At 30.0% G+C, this 26,421-nt stretch overlaps 1 protein-coding gene across 3 annotated transcripts in view; it reads left to right on the forward strand.

Moving 5' to 3' along the window:
* Nucleotides 1-26,421, forward strand: part of LOC136076749 (NACHT, LRR and PYD domains-containing protein 13-like) — a 57,023-nt gene that overhangs the window by 12,245 nt on the left and 18,357 nt on the right. For 2 of the 3 annotated variants that reach the window (XM_065790161.1, XM_065790163.1), the window contains exon 1: nucleotides 14,506-14,773. The exons of the other annotated variant lie outside the window; for it this stretch is intronic. The gene's annotated coding sequence lies outside the window, so the exon portion shown is untranslated. Of the gene's footprint in view, nucleotides 1-14,505; nucleotides 14,774-26,421 lie in introns of those variants that run through there. 3 annotated transcript variants of the gene reach the window in all.

Genomic DNA, 26,421 nt, shown 5'->3' on the forward strand with positions numbered 1-26,421 from the left:
AATTAGATTAAGATTAATTTATAAATATATAAATATTTTTCAATGTATTTTAAATACGGTTTGGCTTAACATCGCAATGTAATTTTATTGGCATTGATTTAGAAATGCAGCGAGATATTAAAAAAAAATTGAATTGTTTCAATAAATATTATAAATTTATTACAAAAACATTTGCGTCAAGCTTTCAAGGTCTTGTTTACTATTAGTTTTAGTCATTAACTTTCAACTCGCCTCTTGAGTTCGAACAAATCCTTCTCTCTTTTCATGAGTGTACACTCTACTTGAAGCTTTAGTAACTTGCTTTACACAACGTTCAACAGATTGTCCATGCCATGGTCAATTCAGCACCTGCATAGGAATCTTTAAAAACACATTAATTTCAGAAGTTCTTAGAGAGGTAGTTAAGACTGGTTCATAAACCAGTGACTCTAATGATATCAGGTCTACTAATTTTTCAGCATTAAAGTTCAGAACAGAAGTTTTTCTTGGTCTAGGAGAAGAATCACCTTTTTGTAGGTCTTATCTTAATTTCCAGTACCTCTGATATCTTTTATCTTATTAATAGCTAAACTTCTATCCTCTTCAGTATTAGAACACAACAATGTTAGTAGTATACACTCACTGAAACAAAGCCAAGCCGATCTTTGAATAGAGGGTGATACTATTTTAATAACATCTTCTTTTTGAAATTTGAGTTACTGCAGCTGGTAAAGTACATGTTTAGGACCTTTAATCCAAGAATGTTCAACTTTGATCTTAAACCAACAAGAAAAATAAACATCCACAATGCACTCGGTGATAGACCTTATATTTTCAAAATCTTTACCTTGAATTCCATGTTTAGAGATCCATTTTTTACACATTCTGTTAACAGTAGTTAACCATCTTGAATGTGAAAAGGCCCAATTTCTAATAAATGAAATTTTGGTAGTAAAGTACCACTTCTTATGGCACAAACAACTTTATAACCATAAAATTGATCTGAAGACAATTCATTTATTATTTTATCATCGAGGGAAACAGGTGGATTACCAATTTTAATAGTTTCAAATACTGGATTTATATCTAGATCTGTAGCCAGATTAAGCATGGACCCAATAACACCAGACCATTTATTGTTGGATTTTGTTTGACCATCTAGATTGGTTATAAGATGCCTCAGTGGCAACTCATTTGTATGGAGTTGACATAGTCAAACAAGTTTTTTTCCTAATTTTATATATTTTTGACGACTCCAGCCTCCCAACCTCCCAATTTGAGTCTCCACCAACAGCCAGTAAAGACTTGTCAATACCTCTCTCAGTCAACCATTCAACAATTTTATTTGCTCTAATCTCTGCATGTTTGATACTATTTGTTGCTTTCTCAGGAGTAAAGTGAAATAAAAGTTTTCCTTCAGGTTCCATATAAACAGAGTAATGCTCTTCTTTCACAATTACTGGTAATTTTGGATTTGAGTCATCAAGTTCAATCAATTGCATGGTTTGATTAATTCTCACATCAAAAAATATGCATTTCACTTCTCCACTTTTTGCTATTTTGTCAAAATTCTTAATTAGATCAGAGATAACTTTTTCTTGCGCTCTCGAAACTTTACTATGCTATTGCCGAAGCGTTGTTCCATAACGTCACTATTTTATCATTAATTGTTTTGTCAGTTATTAATTTAGGTGATGTAAATTCCAAACTTGCACTCGACCACTGGTGTAATAAAGCTGGAAGTATATCTTTGGCCATATCTTTTACAGGATAATTTCTTTTTTTTATGTCTTAGCAGCCTCTCTTAATAAAATTCCATATTTAATAACGTTTCTGTTGGTTGGTAATTCTGAAACTAGAAACTGTTTTCCGGTATCAAATGCAACACTAATTTTTGTACTAGTACTTATTCTGGTTTTGGGTGCCATTATTCCTCCAAGTTATAAAATATTTAAAAAGAATTTTTTAATGTTTAGTAATAAAAAAAAAAAATTTAATATTATAAGAATGATAGCAATCGATTAAAAGTTCTAAAAATTATACTTAACAATATACAATTCGTAGTTGTTTACTTATTGCGGCAATGAAAAAATAATTTACTGACCACCATTAAGATAAAAAAAAAAATATGTTTGAGTAAACCTTTATTAGAAATTAAAAGTTATTTTACCCATTTAATACAAAAAATTTTCAAAACATTTTATACATATTAAGTTAAATAAATTTTTTATAAACTTAATGTAACTTTGTATTGTGGCTTAAAAGTCTGCTTTTATTCCGTTTAAAAGAAAACAAAAACCGTTTTATATTTTTTTAAAAGGCTAAGTAAATTTTTTTTTGATTTGAAAAATTATCGGATTTAAATTCTCCATAAAATTTTGCAACTTTTACTTATATCTCAATTTTTATTAAAACATTTATTCAAAAAAAAGTCTAAAATCGACACACTCCAATAATGATAAATGATTGTGATGTCTAACAGTCATTAATCTGCTTATTTGGGGTAACAGGAATAATTTGATCTTTATGCTGTTCACAAACAGGGAACTTGGAGTTTTAAGTATTAGGTTAACATGGAAAAATCAACTTTAAAATGTTAATTCACCTCCCCAAGGCTGAAAACGTCACTACAAATGAGGAGACTATTTAATTGTGGTTATAACCTTCTCTCAACTTTATAATTCCGAAACATGAACCTTGACGAACAAGGCCACTGTGTGGAGATACAAGTTGAGCGCGGTACTACTAGGGATGTGGTAGGGATCGAACTCGTAACCTCTCACTTATGAAGCGAGCGCTCTACAACTACACTACCACTACCTCAATTATCTATTTTTTCTTTTTTTTTCTACTTGTGATATTTGTAACATATTTGCAAAGTAAAGGATATGTTTTTGCTTTGTAAGTTATAGATTATCATTTTATTGCAATCAGTCAGGTCAGGTCACCCTTTTTAGAAATTACTTTGAATTTTAGTATATATCTAAGTATCAGTTTGATAAATAATTAAAACACACTTTTAAATTTTGTTTGAGGTTGTATCATAAAATCAATTATGATCAGGTCAGGTCACCCTGCTACAGGTAACATTTAATCCAATACAACCTGTTTCATAGGATCAACTCATAGCATAGCTTTAGAGTAAGGACTCCATAGCAATAGTTAAGGCAATTTATCTAGGAAAAGTAAAACTTATATAAACCCCAAAATTTAGTTTTGGGTAGTGGTAGGAGGAGCTCATAAACTATGGATTTTATTCTTCCTAAGTTACAATAAAAATATGCAACTTTGATTTTCAAAACAGATTAACAGCATGATTGGCATTCAATTTTTTTTACTTAAAATAAAGTATTTTATATCCATTGTTATCGCTGGACTTCTAAATTAGAGTGCAGGCGATGAGTTCTTTTGCAAGGACACGCCCCTATGGCATTAGTGCAGGTCTCGGGCTCTCCGAAACATCATTGGTTATTGCAGTGCATTCCTGAGGAGGGGGATCACCATTATCCACTACTTAATTCTGATTGTTTATCATGGCACCAACATTTTTTTACCTCTTACACCCACGTATTATAGCGCTTTGTGAGCTTTATATTTTGAATTTGTTACATTAACAACATTTATATACTTTTTATCTCACACAGGTGATTATCAGTTTTCAATTTATTATCTAGAGTTTGGACCATATATAATAGCACATTTATTAGCCTATTTTTTCTTTTTATATTGCCCCTACTATCATTTTTTATCATTTTACTTAATATTGTGTTATTTGCTTATTTTATTTTATTGTTTTTGTATGGTGCAATAATTTTAGCCATGGTTGTCGTTAATAAACCAGCGGATCTATATTGACTTGTTTACTCATAGATCATTGTTTTATTAGTTTAGGATGACTAGAGCGTGAGTTGTTGTTTACCCTATCCCTGAGTCCTAAATATTTATTCCTCCTACCAAATAGTCTTTACATTCATTTATGATTCTCACTTAATGACATCATCTACAATCTACTTCTATTTTCACATCTCCCAGGTCTACATAACTAGACGGCTTCGTTGGTCACTTTTTGCGATCTTTGTGTTGCATAATCAAACAAATTTATTCTTTGTGGCTGGTGAGCCCAGACTATTTCCAATGTTCACCACAACGACAAAACGGACATTAGGCTATCTCGCTGGATGTGGTTATGGCGCTCAATAACCTAATGACTACGCTGACACTCACGCACACGTTCATTCGGAAGCTCCACAATGCACATCGGATCAGCGCTCGCTGACTATGTGCTCATATCTAAAATCTCACTCCATAGCACATCATTCCACACAAGCATAGGGCAGTAGCTCTTTTGGCTAAGAGCGATGGCTTGTGGCCTACTGTGGCTAATGTGTGCATTCGATCAATTGAAATCCATTCTGTAGGTCTTACGTCTGGCTCTGATGTGCTAGCCCATAAGCACAAGGAGTGAGTGTCTTTAGCTTTCTATTCACCCGATTTGAAAGTGAACGAAAACATAACGAGACCATACGAGACGACCAAATGGTACATACTAATGCACTACACCATCACACCTGAAGACATCAACTGTCTCTAAAATCAGTGTATCAAATATTTGTTCTTTGTTACATATGTTCTACACACAGAGTGACTAGAGCATTAGTTGTTTCTCCCCATGCCCCCTTATTGTCTATTCTTCGTTTTTCTACTTCACATAAATCTTGCCACACATTTTATATTTTCTAATGATTTTTTATTTTTTATTCAATGACACCATCTACAATCTGTTTTTATTCTCAAATCTCCCAGGAATACGTAACTGGACGGCTCCATTGGTCACTTTTTGCAATCTTAGTGTCGCATAAACAACAAATGTATTCTTGGTTGGAATGTACTGAACTATACTACTAGATAGGTTTAGACATATGGCAATTAGGTTTTTTGTTTCTATCTAGTTTTCTTGATCTGATGTCGCTAAGTTAGTTTGTTGTGGTTTGCACTATACAGTGTTCACTAGCGTTCTTTTGGTCGTTTTGTCAACGATTATATTTTTTTATGTTACATTTTTCAGTGGTTATAAGCTGTTAGTAAAAAAGCGCATTTGTTGTCTCAACCTTTTATTTTCTCACTATTCTCTGCCTACTGATTATATGTCTGTATTTTTTTATCTCTGGCTAACTTTTTTTTAAAAACTGGGATAAGGATTGGGATTTTTGGCTTTTCTAGTGTAGTCCTATTATATTGCAATATTGACTAGCATGACGTAGAGTGCAGGCGGAGGGATCTGTTGCAAGGACATGCCCCTGACGAGTGGTGTTAGTGCATGTCTCAGGCTCTCTGAAACATCATTGGTGATCGCAGTGCATTCCTGAGAAGGGGGATCACCATTATCCAATACTTAATTCTGATTAATTATCATGGCACCAACATTTTTTTACCTCTTATACCCACGTATTATAGCGCTTTGTGAGCTTTATATTTTGAATTTGTTACATTAATGACATTTATATACTTTTATCTCACATAGGTGGTTATCAGTTTTCAATTTATTAACTAGAGTTTAGAACATAAATAGTAGCACATTTATTAGCCTGTTTTTTCTTTTTATATTGCCTGTACTTACATTTTTTATCAACTTTTTATTCAATTTTGTTATCTACTTATTTTATTGCTTTTGTTGGGTGCGATAATTTTAGCCAATTATAGTTTGAGAGTGTGAGTTATTGTTCACCCTATCCCTGAGTCCTAAAATTTTATTCCTCCTACAAAATAGTCTTTACATTCATTTATGATTCTCACCCAATGACATCATCTACAATCTACTTCTATTTTCACATCTGCCAGGTCTACGTGATTGGACAGCTCCGTTAGTCACCTTTTGCAACCATTGCAGGCCTTGTTAAGAAGCGTTACGCAGCTCGCATTTTGCCTGCGATAAAGCGATTTGCCTACGCGTTCAGCAATTTTGCACTACGCAAAAACTTTTAGAATATTTAAATTATCTTGTGATTGTCGTTAACGTGGCGTTTATTCAGAAGAAATAAAGTCGTAAGTAAAAGCATTTAACCGCAATTGTAAACTAATAAATTTTTTGTTAAAGAAACAGTTTGTTTCATAATTTTTTTTGTTGTTGTTAAAAATTAGTTAAAAAAAATAAAGTGTTTTAAGTTTTATCTTAAGGAATTAAATATATAAATTCCTTTTAAATATAAAAATTATTTTTAGTCATAATAGTTAAAAATATGCACGATTTATTTTGATGTAAATATTTTATTAATAAGATATTTTGTTTATTGTTAATTCAATAACGTGAAGTTTTAATGACGTTCGTTTAATTTATGAAAATAAATTATGATCACGAATATGTTATCGGTAACTGATAAATAACAAAAAAAAACTCTTTATTGTTTAAAAACATTATTAAAAATAGTTCACAAATTAAATAAGAAAAAATTTATTAACAGTTAATAAAATAACCAAAAACCAATTGTAAAATCATAAGAAAATAAACAAACATTATTTTACGTTTCATGAAAATAATATTTTTTTCAACATAAAATTTAGTTCATTTTTGAAAAAAATGATTTTTTAAATAAGAACTTAGATTTTATTTGTAACTTTTGTTACCGTGAGAAAAAAACAAACTATTTGTATGATTTTTAACTCGTTAATAAAGTAACTTTAATTATAATGCGGTACTTGAAAAGACGCTAGTGAGGATATATAACTTCTAATGATGCAAAATATATTTGCTGAGTTGAGTTACTTAGAAATGCGTTACGCGTTTTCGCTACGTAGCGAAATCTCGTAACAAGGCCTGCATTGTGTCGCATAAACAAACAAACAAAAAAATGTTTTTTAGAAAACATTTATCTTTTTTGTTTTATCAAAAAAAAATTCTTGCACTTGAAACATGAAAAACTAAAAGTAAAAATTATTAATTAACAACGTAATTAAAGTTTTTACCAAAGAAAATAGATTATAGAGTAAAATGACTGAAGTAGAAATGAAGGGAATTTTAATTTAAAAAAGCAAAACTTTAATTAGTCTACTTACAATTTCTTTTTTTTTTTTTTTTTAGAGATCTTTGTTAGATATCTTTATATATTTAAATAGCATAATCTTTTAAAAATATTTAATAATAAATGCAATTGATTTTTTCAAAGATAGATTTAATTTTAAAACTTTTTAAGAAAGTAAGTTTTTCAAATCATTTTTTATCATTTTGAAAATATTTTAATCACTTAATAAGCTAAATTTATCCTTCGCGTCTTTTTTTAATTTATTCATAAAAAGGGGTTTATGTGATATAGTAAATATTTTTCACAATTATTTTTGAGGATGATGTTAGATAATGTTTTCTTATGTAAAATACTAATATACTAGCGCTCAAAGTTTAACAATTTAAATCAGATAATTAATGAGTTTATTTAATGATATTGCTGATGGTTTCTTACAATAGTAATTTCAATACTTTTTTAAACTCATTACCTCAGGTAAACAGGTATCTAGTAAAGATTGAGTTTCATCACTGGTTTTTACAATAAATGATTTCAATGGTACTAATTATTGTGATGTGCAGAAATTAAAGAGGTTCTTTAAGTGGTATTGTTTTAGAAAGTTGCAACAAGTGTATGTTGCACCAGATATAGGCGAAATTAATAAATTCTTTCTTACCAATTATAGTATAAAAGTTGTCCTCAATGGACAATACTCCTCTTCATATCTTGTAATTTCAGGGATTCCTTAAGGTTCTATTCTTGGCTTTACACTCTTTAATTTAGATTAATAATCTTCCAGGAATTCTCACATCTAAGGTGGGATTGTTTGCTGATAATACTACCATTTATTCTTGTCTTGATAAGAAGCAAACACTCTCTGATCACTAAAGAGTGGGATTTAAGCGTGAGAAGGATCTCACTTATGCTACAGCATGGGATTCTCAGTGACTGGTGAACTTTAACTGATATAAAAAAAATTTCAACTAATTCTTATTGCAATAATGTAGGTCTTGTACTTGATGAGTTATCTACTCTCCTTTGTATTTCTTGGAAACACATCAAATTGTTTGCAAAACTAGCATCTGCTTAGGTTATATCTCTTTATCATGCTTGCTGCATTCTTATTCCGGATTCTAATCTATATCTCTATAAATCTCATATCCATTCTTGTATGGAATACTGTTGCCATATCCAGGTTGGATCTTCCAATGATGCCCATTCTCTTTTAGACAAGGTGCAAAAATGCATTGTAAAAATAATTGGACCTGCTCTTGCAGCAAACCTCCAATTATTATCACATTGCTTTAATGTTGCTTCTCTTTCTCTTATCTATAAATACAATAAAGGGCTCTGCTCTAATGAGCTAACGCTCCTAAGCGCTCTGAAAATTCTTGTTAGTCTAGTTTTTTCCTCAAACATTAGTTCTTTGGAATGCACTCCCTTTGATGTTGTTTTCCTGATTTGTTTAATTTGAAATTAAACAAATCTTACTCTATAAACATCATCTTTTCTCTTCCAGCGTCTTTCAACTCCAATAGTGGTTGCTTGCAGCCTTGTTTGAAGCTAAGATGTTAAAAAAAATGACTAATCTTATTATATTTAAGGAGATAAGAGTGTTTTCCATAGTTATTTAAAATTGGAACCACATATTTAGCACTTATTAATTGTTTAGCAAGAATTTAAGAGAGTTCTGGAGAATACTTTTGTAAGACTAGGATGGAAAGCATGTCTGAATTACAAACTGTAGAGGAGTTTAATTGTGAGTTGACATCAACATCTGATGCCGGAGTGATTTGGATGTTTAATATAATAGTTGCACAAAAAGATAAAAACCTAATAAAGGGGCAAATGAAGTGATCGGGAATTAAAATTTCTGTGAAAATATCTAGTCTTCCAAGTTTCCATATTTTAAAAACCATGAACGCTCGTTTTTTTTTGAACCATTAGTAACATTAGTTTGACAGATGTCAAAACACATTAATTAAATAGCAGGAAGTAATTTAAACCACAAAACCACAAACTAAAAGACAAGAATGTTTTTAAAAACATTCTAAATGTTTTTAAAAACATTTTGAATGTTTTTATTTAGTTTTTTGGAAATAAAAACATTCTAAATGTTTTTATTTTTTAACTGTAAAACATGCGCGGAGTGTTGCTACATCGACTATCTTATTGCATGACTCGCAACAGAGTGCTGCTACATTGACTGGGGGTTTGGTTTGGGGAGGCAGTCTATCAAATAGTTATAAAAAGAAAGATTTTTGTAAAATAAAAACTTAAAGATGACCATGCAAGAGTATATATATATATATATATATATATATATATATATATATATATATATATATATATATATATATATATATATATATATATATATATATATATATATATATATATATATATATGTATATATATATATATATATATATATACATACACAAAAGTTTAAACGATTGCATAATTTTTATCAAGTATGTTTGGTTTTTGTTTAATAAAAAAAAACTGTAAAATGATATCAAATTTTTTTTATTTTTTAAAGAAATAGTATTTAGCTTTAAAATGAATATGAACATATTATAAAAATTTTGATATTTAATTAGAAAAAAACAATTACAAAAAATCATATAGGAAAAATAAGAAACACAAAAGTTTAAACAAATTGCAACATTCGAACAAAATATAAAAAAAAGCAATATTAATATTTAAAGTGTCCTCCTTTGTTTTTATATTAAAGATAAAATCGTTTATGCATTGGTTCAACTAGTTTTATGCACATCACGCAAGTTACCTTCAGCCAGTACTCATTCAAAAGTTGCTTCAAATGCTGAGTTGATTGAATTTCATAGTATGTCAGTTGGTTGTCGATTCAAGACCAAATATTTTCAATTGAGTTGAGATCTGGTGATCTAGGGCATCACATTAAACTTTTTTTTTTTTAATATTCTTTGATTGAGTGAGCTGTGTGAGCTGAATCCCTGTCTTGTTGAAAGATAAATTGCTTGCTTCTGCCATACAAGTGTCTGATTGATGAAACTAAACACGTTTCCAATGTGTTCTTGTAGGTGTATTGATTAATTCGGCCTTCATACAGCTCACAGAAGCTTATACCTTTGTGAGAAAAACATCCCCAGATGCCAACCATACCTCCACCACCTTGTCGACGATGTTGCAAAAACCTGTCTAAATATTTCTCAGTTGCAAATCTTTTGACATTCTTCCCTTGTGGGAAGAATTCGTGGGTTGCAAATCTTTTGACAAGATTCTTCCCTTGCGGTTTACAACTTGAAAATTAGCTTCATCACTCCTAATAACTTTTGCCCACTGTTCTACAAACCAGTCCAGCCTTTCTTTGGACCACACTCGTTTACGTTTATCCGTGATTGAAAAAATAGGTTTTCTAGCAGCTATGTACGTTCCAATACCTTTGTCCAACAATGTTCGTCTCACAAGCTCTCTGCTAACTTTTGGATTATTTTTGACTGGTTGAATATTTGTGCTAGCTTTTTGTAGCTGAGTCTGGGGTTTTCTCTGCTCATTATGAATATACAACTTTTGTCACGGTTGCTGAGTTTGGATGGTCTCCCAGTACGCGCATGTCAGAGGCGTCCTTGGTAAGTTCTCAGGTTTTAATGGTTTTTCGAACGCAATACTCAGAAATAATTTCCTATTTGAACGTTTGTGTGATTTTTTTGTCCTCGTCATACCAATAACTTGCCACTTGATCTCACTAGAAACTGATTTTTGACCCATTTACACGCAATTGAAATTAATTTGAAATTTACAATATTTCAAGTTGATTTTTAATGAATTAAAAGCTGCTTGATGATGTTGTGATGAATTTTTTGATTGTAAACTACTTATTTTAACTTTATTTGAAAATAAAAAGAATTTCTGCACCAGATTTATCAATTAATTAGCAAATAATTGATCCTAAATAAAATCGTTTAAATTTTTTTGATACCTCTTAATTTCTATCACCTACCTTTTAATGAAATTTCTGAGTAAACAGTCGAAACCTACTTTTTTTTATTCTATTAACAAATAAGCTATTTATTAAATTGGAAAAGAAAATTATTTTGATATCTATTTCCGCTAGATTTTTATTCAAGAAAAACCAAAGATTAGATCTTAAAGTTCTGTAATCGTTTAAACTTTCGTGAATAGCTGTATATATATATAGGAGCCATCCATAAATGATGTCAGTAAACATAGTGGAGGTATTAAAAAGTTTGGCAAGAATTGACAATGGGGAGGGGGTGTTGAGACCAAAATGTATCTGTTTAAAAAAGAACCAATGTTTTATTATTGCACTACCATTTGACTGTAAATCTAATTGTTTACAAATATCAACAATTTGTATATAAATTTAACAATCCTTATTCGCTCCCTAGCAGGTTATAAAATGTGCTTCAAAGCTAACACATAAAGTCATTTGTCATTATTTCAAATACTATCGTTATTATTATCGAAGATCACTTCAACAACTCGTGGAAGATGATGATTGATTGAATTTATATTATAGATATAGAATAAAATTTTGATTAGTTGGTTTATTATTTGATAAGCTATCAACTGTTCTATAATATAACTTGCTAAGATCTACTACTATATAAATGTATAATTTAACCAGAAAAAAATCAATGGTGTTAACGCATATTTTTAATGTTACATTTGGGAGGGGGAGGGGGTACAACAGATGAAATTATATGTAAGACGGGGGGGGCGGGTTGGCCAAAAATATATAGATAACCCCATATATATATATATATATATATATATATATATATATATATATATATATATATATATATATATATATATATATATATATATATATTTATATATATATGTATATATATATATATATATATATATACATATATATATAAATTAGTAAAAACACTTATCTAATTTTTTTGATTTCTTCTACACTGTGTTTCACCATCAGTAGGTTCATGAGGAAGAATTCTTCCTGATGAACCTACTCATGGTGAAACAAAATGTAGAAGAAATTAAAAAAATTAGATAAATGTTTTTACTAATTTATTATTACTCTAAATTTTAGAACATTGAGCACTCTGTTTGTAGAATACACTAACATAATTTACATTCCGAGGGTTGTTTATATATATATGTGTGTGTATATATATATTCAGTGAAGAACCCAGAGTTTATTTTGGGATACTGCTTTTTTTCTGACAACGTTGGGGGAGGGAATGTTTTTGAGTCCCCCCCCCTCCTCCTTCTCCCATAGTTAAACCGGTGCGGTGACAATCATTTTTAATAATCTTTTTTTCAATCATCATTTTTGTCATTTTTATTCCATATTTACATTGAATAATATATTTACATATATTAAATTGCATAATATTTGTAAAATTAACAAAATAGTTTTATGTATTTAAATAAAAAACATATAATAAATAAACATTTAATAAATAAACATATTCAAATAAATAAACATCTAATAAACTAATCGAATAAAAAACATAAACATTTAATAAGCGTATTTACTATAAATTTAATTTTAAAATTTTGATTTAAATATTAGCAAATCTGTTCATTTAACTTTTTCTGAAGGTTAATAATTTTGAAAGTGATTTTGAGGCACCTTCTAAATTAAAGATAATTAAAGAAGAGATAATTACAGTAAACGTAAGTTAAAAAATGTCATATATTTTTTTATTAAAAAGTATATGGGAAGTTTGCATAAGTTAAGCATGTTTTCGGTGTAATGTTTTTTGCTCCCAAAAGATTACAAAAAGATATATATTAATTAAAAATAATGATAATTTAATCTTTCCTCTCAAAGAATATCAATGAATTGATGGAAAATAAATAAGTCTTTATACCAAAAATTGCGTTATTTTCAACACACCCAATTATCTCATCTTAGGAAACCAGTTTCCTAAGATGAGCTTATAATGGATCTCAAAAAAACTAAAAATAACCAAAAAAAAATTCAATAAAATTGTATCTTTAATGACTATACTTAAGTAAAAAATAATTATTTCAACCATAAAAAAAAAAAACAATAATAAATCTTTCCTATCTCTAAAAATGTTAGCAATACTTTTTTTTGATATACAAAAATAAAGCTCCATGTAGATTAACTTTAGAAAAATGCGCTTTTCTTAATAAAAAGCCACATCTCCTCTTGAGTGTCTAAAAACGTATCATCTTAAGCAACTTCACCAAGTACTATCATAATTTAAATAGCATGACTACAGCTTATGTATTATCTCATATAACCTATGGAATTAGCAGTAGATAATCATAAAATATTGAGGATGTATTAAATTTTTGATCATATTTCGTTCTGATGTAATTACAATATATTGAATAATAAAAATTATAACGAGGGTCGTAAATTCTTTTAACGGTAAAACAATCAAAAAATATTAACTATACCATCAAGAAGTTAAAATAAATAACACCGTCAAATTTGTATGAATATTCTTAACTAAAAAAGTTTGCGAAAAAATCATTAGCCTACCCAAAATGAGGTTATACCTACTTAGGAACCTGCTCATCTTATACAACCTTTCCCTATTATATTTAAAAGTATATATATTTTTATTCGTTAAGTATAATTTAAAAAATTACGATTAATAAATAAATTATATTTACTATGGGTTATTTTAAACAGATCTTAATAAAACTTTTGTTAAGTTATTATAATCGTTATTTTTATTATTTTAAATGTCAAAAAGAATATTGAAAAGAAACAAAACTTTCTGAAAAAGTATACGTTTCGTTTTTTCGTTTTCCTCATTTAAACAAAAATAGCATGCTAAAGATCCAAAGTTCATTCATTCAAAAATTTGCATGATGGTTATTAGGACAGAATTTTTTACTTTTGTTCATTTATTATCAACAGCAGTTTACTCTAAATTGCCAAAAAATAAAAGTTAACTTTACTCTGAATGTATATTTTAAAATCGCTCCATCTTTGGAAAAAGCAAATTTTTTATGCATTCCGTTCTTATAAAATTTGCATTAAGTTTTCAAAGTAAACGACATTCGTAACGACATTCATTTTTTTTAAACTAACGATCAGTTAGTAACTGAAAGACATTTACGTAATTACATTAAAAAGCAATTTCTTTTTAATTCATTTTATTGTCCTGAAGAAAAAATGTGGTAGCTATAAAAAACAGAAAAATATTTATATACGCTCCATCCATCCATACTGCATTTGAAACTGCAAATTTTTATTCTATTTGTCATAAAAAAGCAAAAGAAAAGAAAAATTAAAAAATAGAAATAAATTTTGGTTTGGGTGCCCATACTGCTCCAGCATTACTAAAATAGGTCTGGGTTCATCCCTGATATTAGTAAATATATATTTTATATTAGTAAAGTGATATTATATTAGTATACAATATATTATTTATACTATGAAACAGTTTTGTTTTTATGTTAATAATTATATTATATAATTAGTTAACTAATTAGTTGTTATTATGTTATTATTAATATTCTTATATTATGAAATGTGAAAATATTTAAAATGTTGAATAAAATTTTAGATTATTATTTTAAAGAAATGGATAATAAGAAACATAAAGGTATTTTCCTAAAGATTGCAAATGATCTATTGGATAAAGATGTTGAAGCAATTAAGTTTTATTATTCACAACAAATTGGCTATGGTCATCTTGAAAGAATTAAAACTCCTATTGAATTAATTCAAACTTTAGAACGTCGTACACTTCTAGGGATTGATAACTATGATGCTTTTGTTAAGGTACTTATTAGAATCGGAAGGATTGACCTGGCAAATCATTTTTCTAGTAAGTTTTGTAATAGTATTATATTTTTTATATATGGTTTTTGCAGGAGGCGCATACACATCTTGCCTGACCACATATATAATGTTTTGTTTTGAAAACTTGGTCATGCTCTTTGCATGTTTTGATATTTTTAAATTTGAAACTTTGATAATGCATAATATAAGATAAAGTCTATCAAGTAAATAGCAATTTAAAATAAAACTAAAAAATTAGTTTTTATTTTTATAGCTTTATATTCCAAGTTTCTTTTTTATTTTTTTCCTTATTCTTTAAGATTTATTTTCTTTTTTCAGTTTATGTTCCCTCTCTCTCTTTCTCTCTCTCTCTCTCTCTCTCTCTCTCTCTCTCTCTCTCTCTCTCTCTCTATATATATATATATATATATATATATATATATTAGTGGTGTACACTAGGATTTTGGTCGGCCGTCCGGTGGGCGACTGAGAGTAATAATTTAGTTAATCTTGGTCGCCCGCCATTATTTTGAGTCTTCCGTTATTGAAAAAACAAGGTTTTATTTATGTTCTAAATATGTCTCAAATGAGTTTTTTAAAGTGTGTGTTTTCACTATGAATAAAATTATATTTTCATATTTGATGAATATAAAGTTATAAAAAAGATTATTTATCTTTTTTCAATTTCAGCGGTTACAATACAATATTTATTATAAGAAAACTATTGTTGCATTTATAAAGTAGCATTTAAAATGATTGGTATTTTTATATGCGCCACCTTTTATATATAATTAAACTTTAAATGAATGAGAATTGTGAATAAACTATTGACACATTTATATAGTAGTGTTTAAAATGTTTTGGTATTTTTATTTGCGTCCGTTTTATGTAATTAACCTTTGATTGAATGAAAAATGCGACTTGAAGGACTTTTTTAAAAAAAGTTTTTTAAAAAACATTTAAACTAGCGTTTTAAACATCTTTGTATTTTTATTGCGCACTCACTCTTTTTTAAAGAGAGAAAAAAAAGTTTTTTTGTAATTAAATTTTTAATGAACAATAATTGAAAGATAAAACAGCTTTCAAAGAAAGTTTTTTTGAGGTTATTCTTTAAAATAAAAATGTATCATTATATTTTAATTATTTTTAATAATATAACAATGGAATGTTTACTATAATAGAGCTTATAATAAAACTATATTTGTATATTAAAATTTTATTCTATTATTTAAAGAAGGTGTTTTCAACAAGCGTTTTAACAAAATTAAATAAAAAAAGTTTATTACTTAATTAAAAGTGTTTGATAAATAAACTTTTAACATAAGAAATTTTTATAATTTAATTTTGTAAAAATGTTTGCTAATTAACAGCAGTTATGACTTCAAAACTTTCATTTATTCTTTATAAAAAACGAAAACTGGCGTTCTAATTTAAACAGAATGATGTAAGTTAATAGAAAAGAAGGAAAATAAACTTCAACAAAAAGACTTTAAAAATAAAAAGAAATGTTAATTTAATTACTTTAATTTATTTAAACTTTATTATTTGTTACTTGTGAAAGCAAAAATTATTTTTCCAAACATCATTTATTAAAGTTATATTGCTGTATATATTGTTTATTAAGAAATAGTCGCTGCTTGTTTTTATTTAGGCCAAAAAAATACAACCACTCTTAATTATAATAAATACTTACATGAAAATGCAAACATACAGTATGCAAAATATGCAACAATCATGTGTTGCACAGATGATTGTGTGGTAGGGTGTTTCGTATTTTATCAATTTTTGAAATTGAACTTACAATTCGATTTTTAAATTGACCATTTATATGAAAATAACTTTTAAAAAAATTTTTCAGGGTTTCTGCCATTTCGATTTTGGGCCAAAAATGTTGATGCTTTAAACACCTGGCAGGGATCTTAAAATTTATCCTATAATATTTTATATTCTTTTAAATATTAGGTGTTGGATTGAAAATTAATCACATAAAAGGAGCATGTTGAAAAAATTAAAAAATTAGTCTACAGAATCTTCTAAAATCTAAAAAAAAACTAATTTGATCCATGGAGTAACCTGGATTATTAACGGATAAATCTATAAGGTAAGTTTTATAATTTCTATTTACAATAAAATAGTAAATATAAATTTTTATAATCCTTTGAGCTTCTTAAGGTAGTAGATAATTAAGGTTTATTTTTAATACCACTCTAATTAATTTTTTTTTTAGTTGTTTTATTTTACGTATGGGTTTATAGCCAAATAATATAATAAATATAAGATGGTCTGATTAGTTATTGGTTAAATAAAATTTCTTATTATCGAACAGTAAAACAAATATGTAACATGATGAATTGTTATAAATATGTCATTAAATATTTTTAATACATTTAATGTATTGTCTTAATTTTTGCAGGGAGAATATCGCTTGTTTAATCGATAGTTGGCAGGCATTAAAGAAAAGTAAGAGTAAGGACTCGGAAGTAGCAGAGAAATCTAAGGAAGAATTCAAAAAGAAGGGGTAGCAGGTTTTGTGATTGGTAAAGATAATATTAAGGAAATCTTAAAAAAAATTAGCCTTGATAAACTTATATTATGCTTTATCAAATTTTTAAAAGACCAAAAGTCCAGTCGCCTTATGACTTTGGGGAGCAAAACATGAGATATAAGACTTTAAACAAAGAAACGAAGTAGTTAGAAAATGGTAATATTAAGCAATTACCCCAAGTAGACGAATTAACTACAGAGCTAGAGCTTTTCTCAGACATAAGTAATATTAGTACAGAATCAGATATTTCTTTTGATTTAGCGCAACCCAGCCCAAGTAATCGAAAACAAGAATTAGGGAAGGATTTTGTTAAAGATATTGCCATGATATTAGTATCAAAAAATATTTCATCAAGAGATCTAATACATGTACAAATTTAATTGTAAGTTCATGTGGAAATGTGGCTGATTTTTCATTGTCTCATTCAACTATTTGGCAAGGTAAAAAGAAATCTCATTGGGTAAATGCTAAACCATATAAGAAAAATGTTAAAATTGCTACCGGTAAAGCTATTTTCCCCATAATAGCATATTTTAATAGAAAAATCATTGAAGATATCCCCGAAAGTAAAAATCAAAAAGAGATCGAATTGCATTCTCAGTAAATATTGATGGTAAAATGAAGCTTCTTGGCATTCCAGCTATTGATCGTGGTACTGGACAAGCTCAATATGATGCTTTAGTTAAAGAACTGGATGAATATGGAATATGCGAAGAAAGGTTTATGTTTTGATACAATTGCTACAAATACAGGTAGACTTTCTGGTACAAATATCAGATTTAGTTATAAACAAAGTTCAATTGTACTAGAGCTGGCTTGGAGGAGGTATGTTTATGAATTACATCTAAAACACTTCTGTGCAAAACAGTGCAGTGGAAAAAGTAAATCTCCAGAAAGCTAAAACTCCAGAAAACTTAATGTTCAAACGGTTCCAATTAAACTGGAATGACCCAATATATTGCTAACACTTTCTTAGAAATCCATAGACTCGATGCTGTAAAGTTTTGCAAGATGGCTCTAAACAGGAGGTTACAAAGAGCTATTTAAACTGACTCTTATGTACTTATGTCCAGGGTGCGTGTCACATGCACATTGTATGTCCAAAGTTATTTATTATCTCAAGATTCAGATATTGAGTTTGCAACTTTCTTATGAATTGACAGATAATCAAAAGAAAGAAGTGCAGTCTACGTCGAGTTTATCTCAATCTTTTATTCCGTCTGGTTTTTAAAAACTTCTTTACCTTACACTGTGTCTTACCAAAATATAAAAGACTATTGGCAAAAGACAAAATATAGAGAATACAGAGAACAATATGTTCAGAATTCTGAAACAATTTTAAATGAAATTGATGCCACAATGGTTTCGATTGAATCACATTTATGGTACCTTGATGAAATCTTGGTTCCACTTGCTTTTTTAGATCAAGAAATTTCTGTTGCAGAGAGAGAAGATGTTGTGAAAATGCTCTTCTCAAAACCAGTTCCTGAATTTTTTTGGTATTCCTAGAAATAGAATTTGTTAAAAGGCTCTTAACTTTAAGCTAGAAAAACTACCTAGTATTGCATAATTAATAGGAGAAAATTTTCGGTTCATATTTAATTTGCTAAACCTCACTAAACTGAATGATAATTCTTGGTTAAACAGACTGGCACCACTAAGGGAGTATGTTGACCAGTTTGAGATTTTTTCCCAATTTGTCTCTAACTTTTCAGTGGTTAACAACATTTGTAAACAATATTCACAATGAAGACAATTGTCAGGGGTTACTACTTGCTATTCACCAAAGGAGAGAAAACCTTCACAAGGCAAAGACTAAGGAAGATTTGCAATCAGCATATGAAGCAATTGCGAAATAAATAATATAGTTTTTAAATGAGTTTATAAATATAGTTTTTAATAATGTTTTGTAAACGTTTATTTAATGATGAAATATTGAAATGTAAATAAAATTTTTTTATTTAATATACTTAAACATCTTTTTTTTTTTGCTTTCTTACAAAAACAACTATGCAACAATACCACGAGAATCGTTTAAAGTTGAAGAGCTACCATATTCTTGCTAATTTTGAGGCAACAAAACTAATGACAACAATACCACTTTTAACCATGTTGCAGTAAGTTCATTAAGACTTTTTATCTTAAAAAGAACTAAAATAAATTATTATTGTTAGGCTATTAAGGTTAGCGTAAAGGTCAGTTTACCTCCAAGGATAAAAGAAAATGTTTTAAAGACCTGTATAAACCTCATTTGACACTATTATAAAAACTTTCCAGGTTATTGTTTTTTCAGCGTCTGAAAATAGTTTATTAGAAAAGCAAAAACATTTTTTATACGTCAACGAGTTATAAAATAGGTTTTTGTAAAGAAAAATTTGGATTTTTCATAAATTTCAGAAGATTCTGTAGACTAATTTCTTAATTTTTTCATCATGCTCCTTTTATGTGATTAATGTTCAATCCAACATCTAATATTTAAAAGAATAAAAAATTAGGATAAACTTTGAGGTCCCTGCCAGGCGTTTAAAACACCCAACATTTTTGTCCCAAAATCAAACTGGCAGGGAACCTAAAAATTATAACTTTTTTTTTTAATGCTCAAACTTATTTACATATAAATAGTCAATTTATAAATCGATTCGTGAGTTCAATTTCAAAAATTAATAAAAAATGAAACACCTTATTGTGTAGTCATTAACCAATAGGAAAACATCTTATATGCTTTACATTAGGGTTAGCCACAGTATCATACAAATTTTCAAGAGTCAATTCTTATAATAGCTGCATTGAGTATTGTTTCTGTTTATCTTTTTTTTTTGTAAACAAACAAATTTTTTTTTAACACAAGCGTTCTTAAAGAGAACTCTTTAAGGTGTGCAAATTTCATTCATGCACACCTTTAAGAGTTCCAGTATTTTTAGAATCGTTCTCAAAGACGTGTAATTTTGAATAAGGCCCATTATATTTTTTGAATCAAATTTCAAGTTTCCATTCTGTAAAAGTTATTAAAACAAAAAGTGTCTCAGAGCATGAAATTAGTTTTAAGCAACAGAAAAAGTAACCACCAATATTCTTTAATATCTCTAGTATAACTTTTGTTGTTTAAATTTAAATTTGTTTCTGTAATTTAATTTAAGTTTGATTCTGTTACATATCTGAGCTAGCTTTTAGAACCAGAAGATCATATAAATCCTATGTATGGATGCTATATCCATCATAGGTAATTTGTATTATGGCTGTGTTGGCTGGATGTAAAAAAATAGTTTTAAACAACAAAAAAAATACTCGTTAATATTTCTAGTATAACTTTTGTTGTTCGAATTTAAAGTAACATACACGTTTTTTTCATAACAAAAGTTAAACACTTAAATAAATATTAGTTTTTTAAGTCTAAAAGTCATATCAAGCAAATTTTTATTTTAAATAAAACTTGATATATATTAGTAATAATTTCAATAAAGTATTTACAATGCCTGGATTAGAGCGGTCCAAAAATATAAAGTTTAAAAATGCAATCCTCCACAAGGGTTGCATTTTTAAGCTTTATATTTTTCCATATCCTTATTCCATATGCTATTACTGATTTAATTCCAAAATTTGAATAAAATTAAGTAATATTTAGAGCTAGCAACTTTATAAGACTTTTTAAATTCAATATCTAAAATTCACGAAACATTAGTTATTGATTTCTGATTATGTAAATTGTTGTTCTATTATACTTTAATGTTTTTTAAGACTAAACAAACTTTAAAAATAAGCTTTAGCTTGATAACATAATCATGAAACAATATTAAACAATAGTTTTTGTAAGTCTAGAAGTGTTCTTAGTGAAACATAAGAGCCACTTTCGTCGGTACAGGAAACTCTTTCTGATGGCTGGACACTAGTTGCTACAGATACTGTTTTTGAGTTTCATCCTTTGTCAAGGAAGAATTAAAAGATTGAATGAGTGCAACCCCTCTTTCTGCACAATCATTTACAACCTTTAGAACTTTTACACTAGCCAGCATTGATTGGAAGGTTGTGTCAGAAGCCCAGTTGGTCGGATGCTTTGACAAGAAGGTTCTTGCTTCTTCTTTTCCATTTATAGCTAGAAGATTGAAGATATTCAAACAACGACTAGTGATGTATGTCTGCAATGGTGCACAATAGTCGAAATCTTTGAAGTCCAGACGTTTGCGTGCATTTGCATTTGGTAGCAGAAAAAAGTTGAAAGATAGAAGCTTTAGTATCATCATCAACGCATTGATCAAAGAGAGCAAGAGCAACAAGTGTCTCAGAAAAATACCACAAGTGCCGACCAAATGCCTTGATAGCAGACTCTCTGACTTTGATATTTGGGTACTTGTGTAGTAGAATTAGGAGATTCATATCATTGAAAGGAGCTCTTGATGCGAGAGGAGCTTTATGCCAATAGCGGACATAGACCAGTGGTACAAAAAGTGCAATGGACTTGAATCTCTTTTGCAATAAGTTTGACCTGATCTTTAACTAGAAAAATCTTGATAGAATAGATGGCTTTAGCTATCCATCCGGCATGATGCATTGCTCCGGGTGCACGAAAACTAAATGTGCCTTCGCCTCCAAGGAAAACATAACATAGCTGTAGTAGCTCCTTGTAGTCATCACGGGGAAGTTGTGCATGTATTGCGTCCCTGTAAAATGATATCATATCTGCACGAAGACCAATGGGCATACCTTCAAAGAGGATGTCAGTTGCAGACTTAAAATTATCCTTGTTAATGAATGGCCACATAGTTTGAAATCGTTTAAACAGGCCTATTTCAGGTCCACTGGATGGTCCAAGAACAGCAGAGAATGCATTGGCAAGCACGACCTCAAACACGTTATGGCGACAAGCAATCCATACAAGTTCCTTTTCCAGAGCTCTTTCAAGTAGAGTGCAGGCACCGATGTTCAATCTTGTGTTGGAAGCCATTGTATCGAAGAATAATCCTTGAATCAATGGTTTGAGTTGCCAGTCTTCTAATGTATGAAAGCAGGCATTACACTGTTCTTCGCCTGTGCCATGTCCAATCTTTGGGACAGCAAGCAGTTGCTCCTTTTATTTCCTTGAAACAAGAATGACTATTCAATCTACAAGTTCTTTGCTGTTGCCGGTAATGTCTGGAAGCAATTTTCCATCCCAATGAAGTAGTAACGGATAATCCGTGTTGGCTGAGAATGATGCCTGTTGTGCAGTTGCTACTGCCTGCCGTGTGGCCATACGAGCACATTTAATGGTACTACGAGACAAAACTACATCATCTAACTCCACACCTAGCGCTTGTGCCACTGCCCCAACAACAAACATGGCACCTCCATCAGGAAGGTTGACTCGGTCAAGTGCAGATGCCACTTCATTTGTGATGATGGATTTCTTTAACTTTATTGAAGCTGGTGTAGAATTGGTTGATGTTGATGGGATGACAAAATTATCATCAGAATCAGAAGAAGACGAGGAGGAGATGTCTGAATCAAGTTGAACAAGAGATGTAGATGGGACTGCAGTCTGCTGTGATAGAACTTTCTCCAATCTAGCAGCTTCTAGTGAAATTCTGCTTCTTTTTGGGATTCTTTGTTGGCTAATGACTGGTCAATTCTAGCCATGCTGGCACTTAAGAGATCTTCTCGTTGCATTTGCAAGAACTGCTTGTCCTCTTCATTGGTCATGAGTTGCATGGCATCCTTGCAGGAGATATCAAACAGTTCTTCAAGATCAGCTTTAAACTGTTCCTCATTGAACCGGCAACCATCTTTCTGCGTTAGTCGATGTTTCTTCAACAAACAGTATTTATCGTATAATTTGCAAAGTTTCCGCACTCCAGTGTCAATACGTTGTGTAGGAATCCTAGCCTTTGCCCAAATTTTTTAAGTCGCATCCATAGCCAGTTTTGAACTTCTAGCAATCGTTAGTCCATTTTCAATGTGGTGGAACATAAAATTTTTCAAGACTGCACCATTTGTCAGCAATCCAGAACCAAGAATTTCCTCTTCACACTTGCCAATCAGCCAAACTTGTGGTGAACTTCTGGTCATCGGCCGCGTCATTGTTATCTATATATGATATAAAAAAATTATCACAGAAATTTTGTAAAGTACTGTAATTCATTAAAACGGCTTTAAATTATTTAACACAAATATTAATACTGTTTATAAATTCATCAACGGTCTAATAATCGCTAATTGACAAAAAGCAACTATGTACTTAATTCCTAAAAATTATTGGTCTTAGTTCATACACCACTTACTTAAGACTAATAGATTAATAAAATAATACATGAATAAAATTGTACACGCTATACACAATTTTAATCAGTTTTTAGGTAGTGAGAACCCTGTCACGAACTTAAAATAAAAATTGTACTTTTGGTTGCTACCTATAAATATGTTCCAAATTAACCGAAATTTGTCCTGAACATTCTTATTACAAAATGGAATGAAGGGAACCTTGTGGAGCAGCATTCTGATAACACTTATTTTTTATCATTGTATCGTGGACCGCCCTAGCCTGGATTATCTAGTTACTTAGCATTTATTTAACTAATTCAATTTTTGCGTTTAAAAAATAATTTCAACGCAAAACATTGTGCTGGTAAATAACTGTAGGGCAATAATAGCTGTAGATAAAAAACAATACAGGAGCAAATATAGAACAATGCTGTACCCTTAAGTTATAGAAAAAGAAGAAGAGTGGAGAGCTTTAAGGAGGACTTATATACTGGGATTAAAAAGAAATTTAATAACCTTTATATAAAGAAACTAATAATAGAAAGAAGACTAAAGGGTAAACAGATTCTATCTGTAGACCAGCCTCGCACCCCTACTTCATCTATTAGGCCAGTGTAGATGTTTTTATAATACATTTTTTCCTGTTTAGGATGTCAAATGCTGGATCTTGTTGACTCAATGCATGGGTTTTATGTGCATTATCGAGGCTGCATTTGGAGCCCTTTGTTACAGCTTAGGGTTTATTAATAGTAATGAGATAGTTGCTTGGACTATTAAATTGTGTACTGATAGTACATCTTTACTTTGAGTCAAGTTTTTTAACATATTTAAAAATGAATCTAAAACTGTAAAACATAAAAAACCATCATCATCACCTTCTCTAAATCTATCATTCACTAATATTCCTTATTTTTTGAAGGAACTTTTCTTTTGTTAAGACTTATCTCTTGCAAAGGTCATCAGACCTATTTGCTCTTTGAAAAACTAATTTGAGTTCAGCTCTCTTATTGTGTGATCTTATTGATGGTTATCTTCCTTTAATTTGTAATGACTCCAATAGTCACATACTTGGCCTGAGCATCAGCATTCGTAAAAACTCACCCATTTGTTGGAAAACTAGGTTTGAATCCACAGACTATTCTTTTACGTACTTTAACTTACCATCACTTCACTCTATTGCCTTTTTCTTTGTTCTCTATTGCTCTCCTTCATCTTAAAACTGCAATGTTATTTTTGATCAAACTGACCAAACCCTTTTTCCTTCAGCCAATATTGTTGTTGTTGGTGAATTTAATGCTTCACACTGAATGACTTGACTCTAGTGTCAGTGACTCTGCAGGTGTGTAGGCCCACAACTTTTGCCTTTCTCAATCTCTAATACAAATAGTCAACTTTCCAACTTACTTTCCAGACAATCCGAATGATTTACCTTTTCTACTTGACTTACGTCTTGTTTCTGATCCTAGTCAATGCTTAGTTTCTTCACATTCACCCTTAGATGCTTCTGATCATGTTTTGATATAACCTATCATCGTACCTCATACAACTACTTTAAAGCTAACTGGAACTCTTTTGTGATTTTCTTTGTCATAGCCCTTGGGTAGAAATCTGTCGTCTTCCTGCTGACAAATTCTTACATAGCTCCTTGGTAGAAATCTGTTGTCTTCCTGCTTCTTACATTACTTCTTGGATTCAGGCTGGCATGGAATCTTTTCTTTCCTCTTGACGATTCCAAGTTAAGCCCCACTCTTCTCCGTACTTTTCCTCTCTTTGTGCTGCTGCAATTTCCAATTGTAACCATTACTTTAATGTCTATCTTTTGTCTAGCGCCAAAGCCCGCTATTCTCAGGTCACAAAATTTCGTATTTTATCTTAAAAATTAGTTTTTTCTGGTGAATCTTTAACTGTATTTATAATAAGGGTGAATCTGTTATTTCACCGCTCTTGAATGGTTTAGATATTGTCATCTCACCTAAAGATAAAGCTGAATTGTTTGCTAAAAACTTCTCATCAATATCATCTTTTGATTCCACTAGTCGGGTTCTACCTGATATAGCCAATAAACAGGCCGATCAATTGCTTAACATTCGTATCACTCCAGCTTCTGTATCTTAATTGATTTCGTGCTTAGACTCTTCTGCACCTTGTGGTCCATACAACATACCTGTTATAGTCTTGCAGAGTTTATAACAAGTATGTTGTCTGGACCACAAGCCAGTTAAGTGCTTATCAGTCTTGTTTTCTAGCCTGCTGGAAAATGGCATCTGTTATCCTTACTTTCAAAAATTTTGGAGAACGATCTGACTTGTCTTACTACTGTCCCATTAGTCTTCTTCCTATCATTAGAATAGTTTTTGAGTCTTTAATTAACAAACACTTAATCTCTCAATAACCGATAGGTTTTATCGTGCATCAGATAGATATGGAGTGGTTAAGGACGACTTGCAACAGTTCCCAAGCATTTGATAAAGTTTGGCAGACATAAGCTTTCTTTTTACGGTGTATCAGGTAATATCTTTAAGAATAATAAATCCTTTTTTACCAATCATAGCATAAAAGTTGTCCTTGATGGACAGTACTCCTCTTTATATCTTGTAAATTTAGGGATTCCTCAAGGTTCTATTCTTGACCTTATACTCTTCAATTTAGATTAATGATCTCCCAGAAATTCTCACACCTAAGGTGGCATCGTTCGCTGATGATACTACCATTTATTCTTGTCTTGATAAGAAGCCAACACTCTCTGATCACTAAAGAGAGGGCATTTGAGCGTGAAAAGGATCTCGTTTCTGCTACAGCATGGGGCTCTCATTGGCTGGTGAACAAAAATATGGAATCACATAAACTTTAAATATGGGTTATAACTTCTTTAGATTTAAATTCTCTAAATAGATTTGATAAAGAAGTTAAACAATGCA

The sequence above is a fragment of the Hydra vulgaris genome, chromosome 02 (assembly GCF_038396675.1).
Source record: "Hydra vulgaris chromosome 02, alternate assembly HydraT2T_AEP".
Taxonomy (NCBI): Eukaryota; Metazoa; Cnidaria; class Hydrozoa; order Anthoathecata; family Hydridae; genus Hydra; species Hydra vulgaris.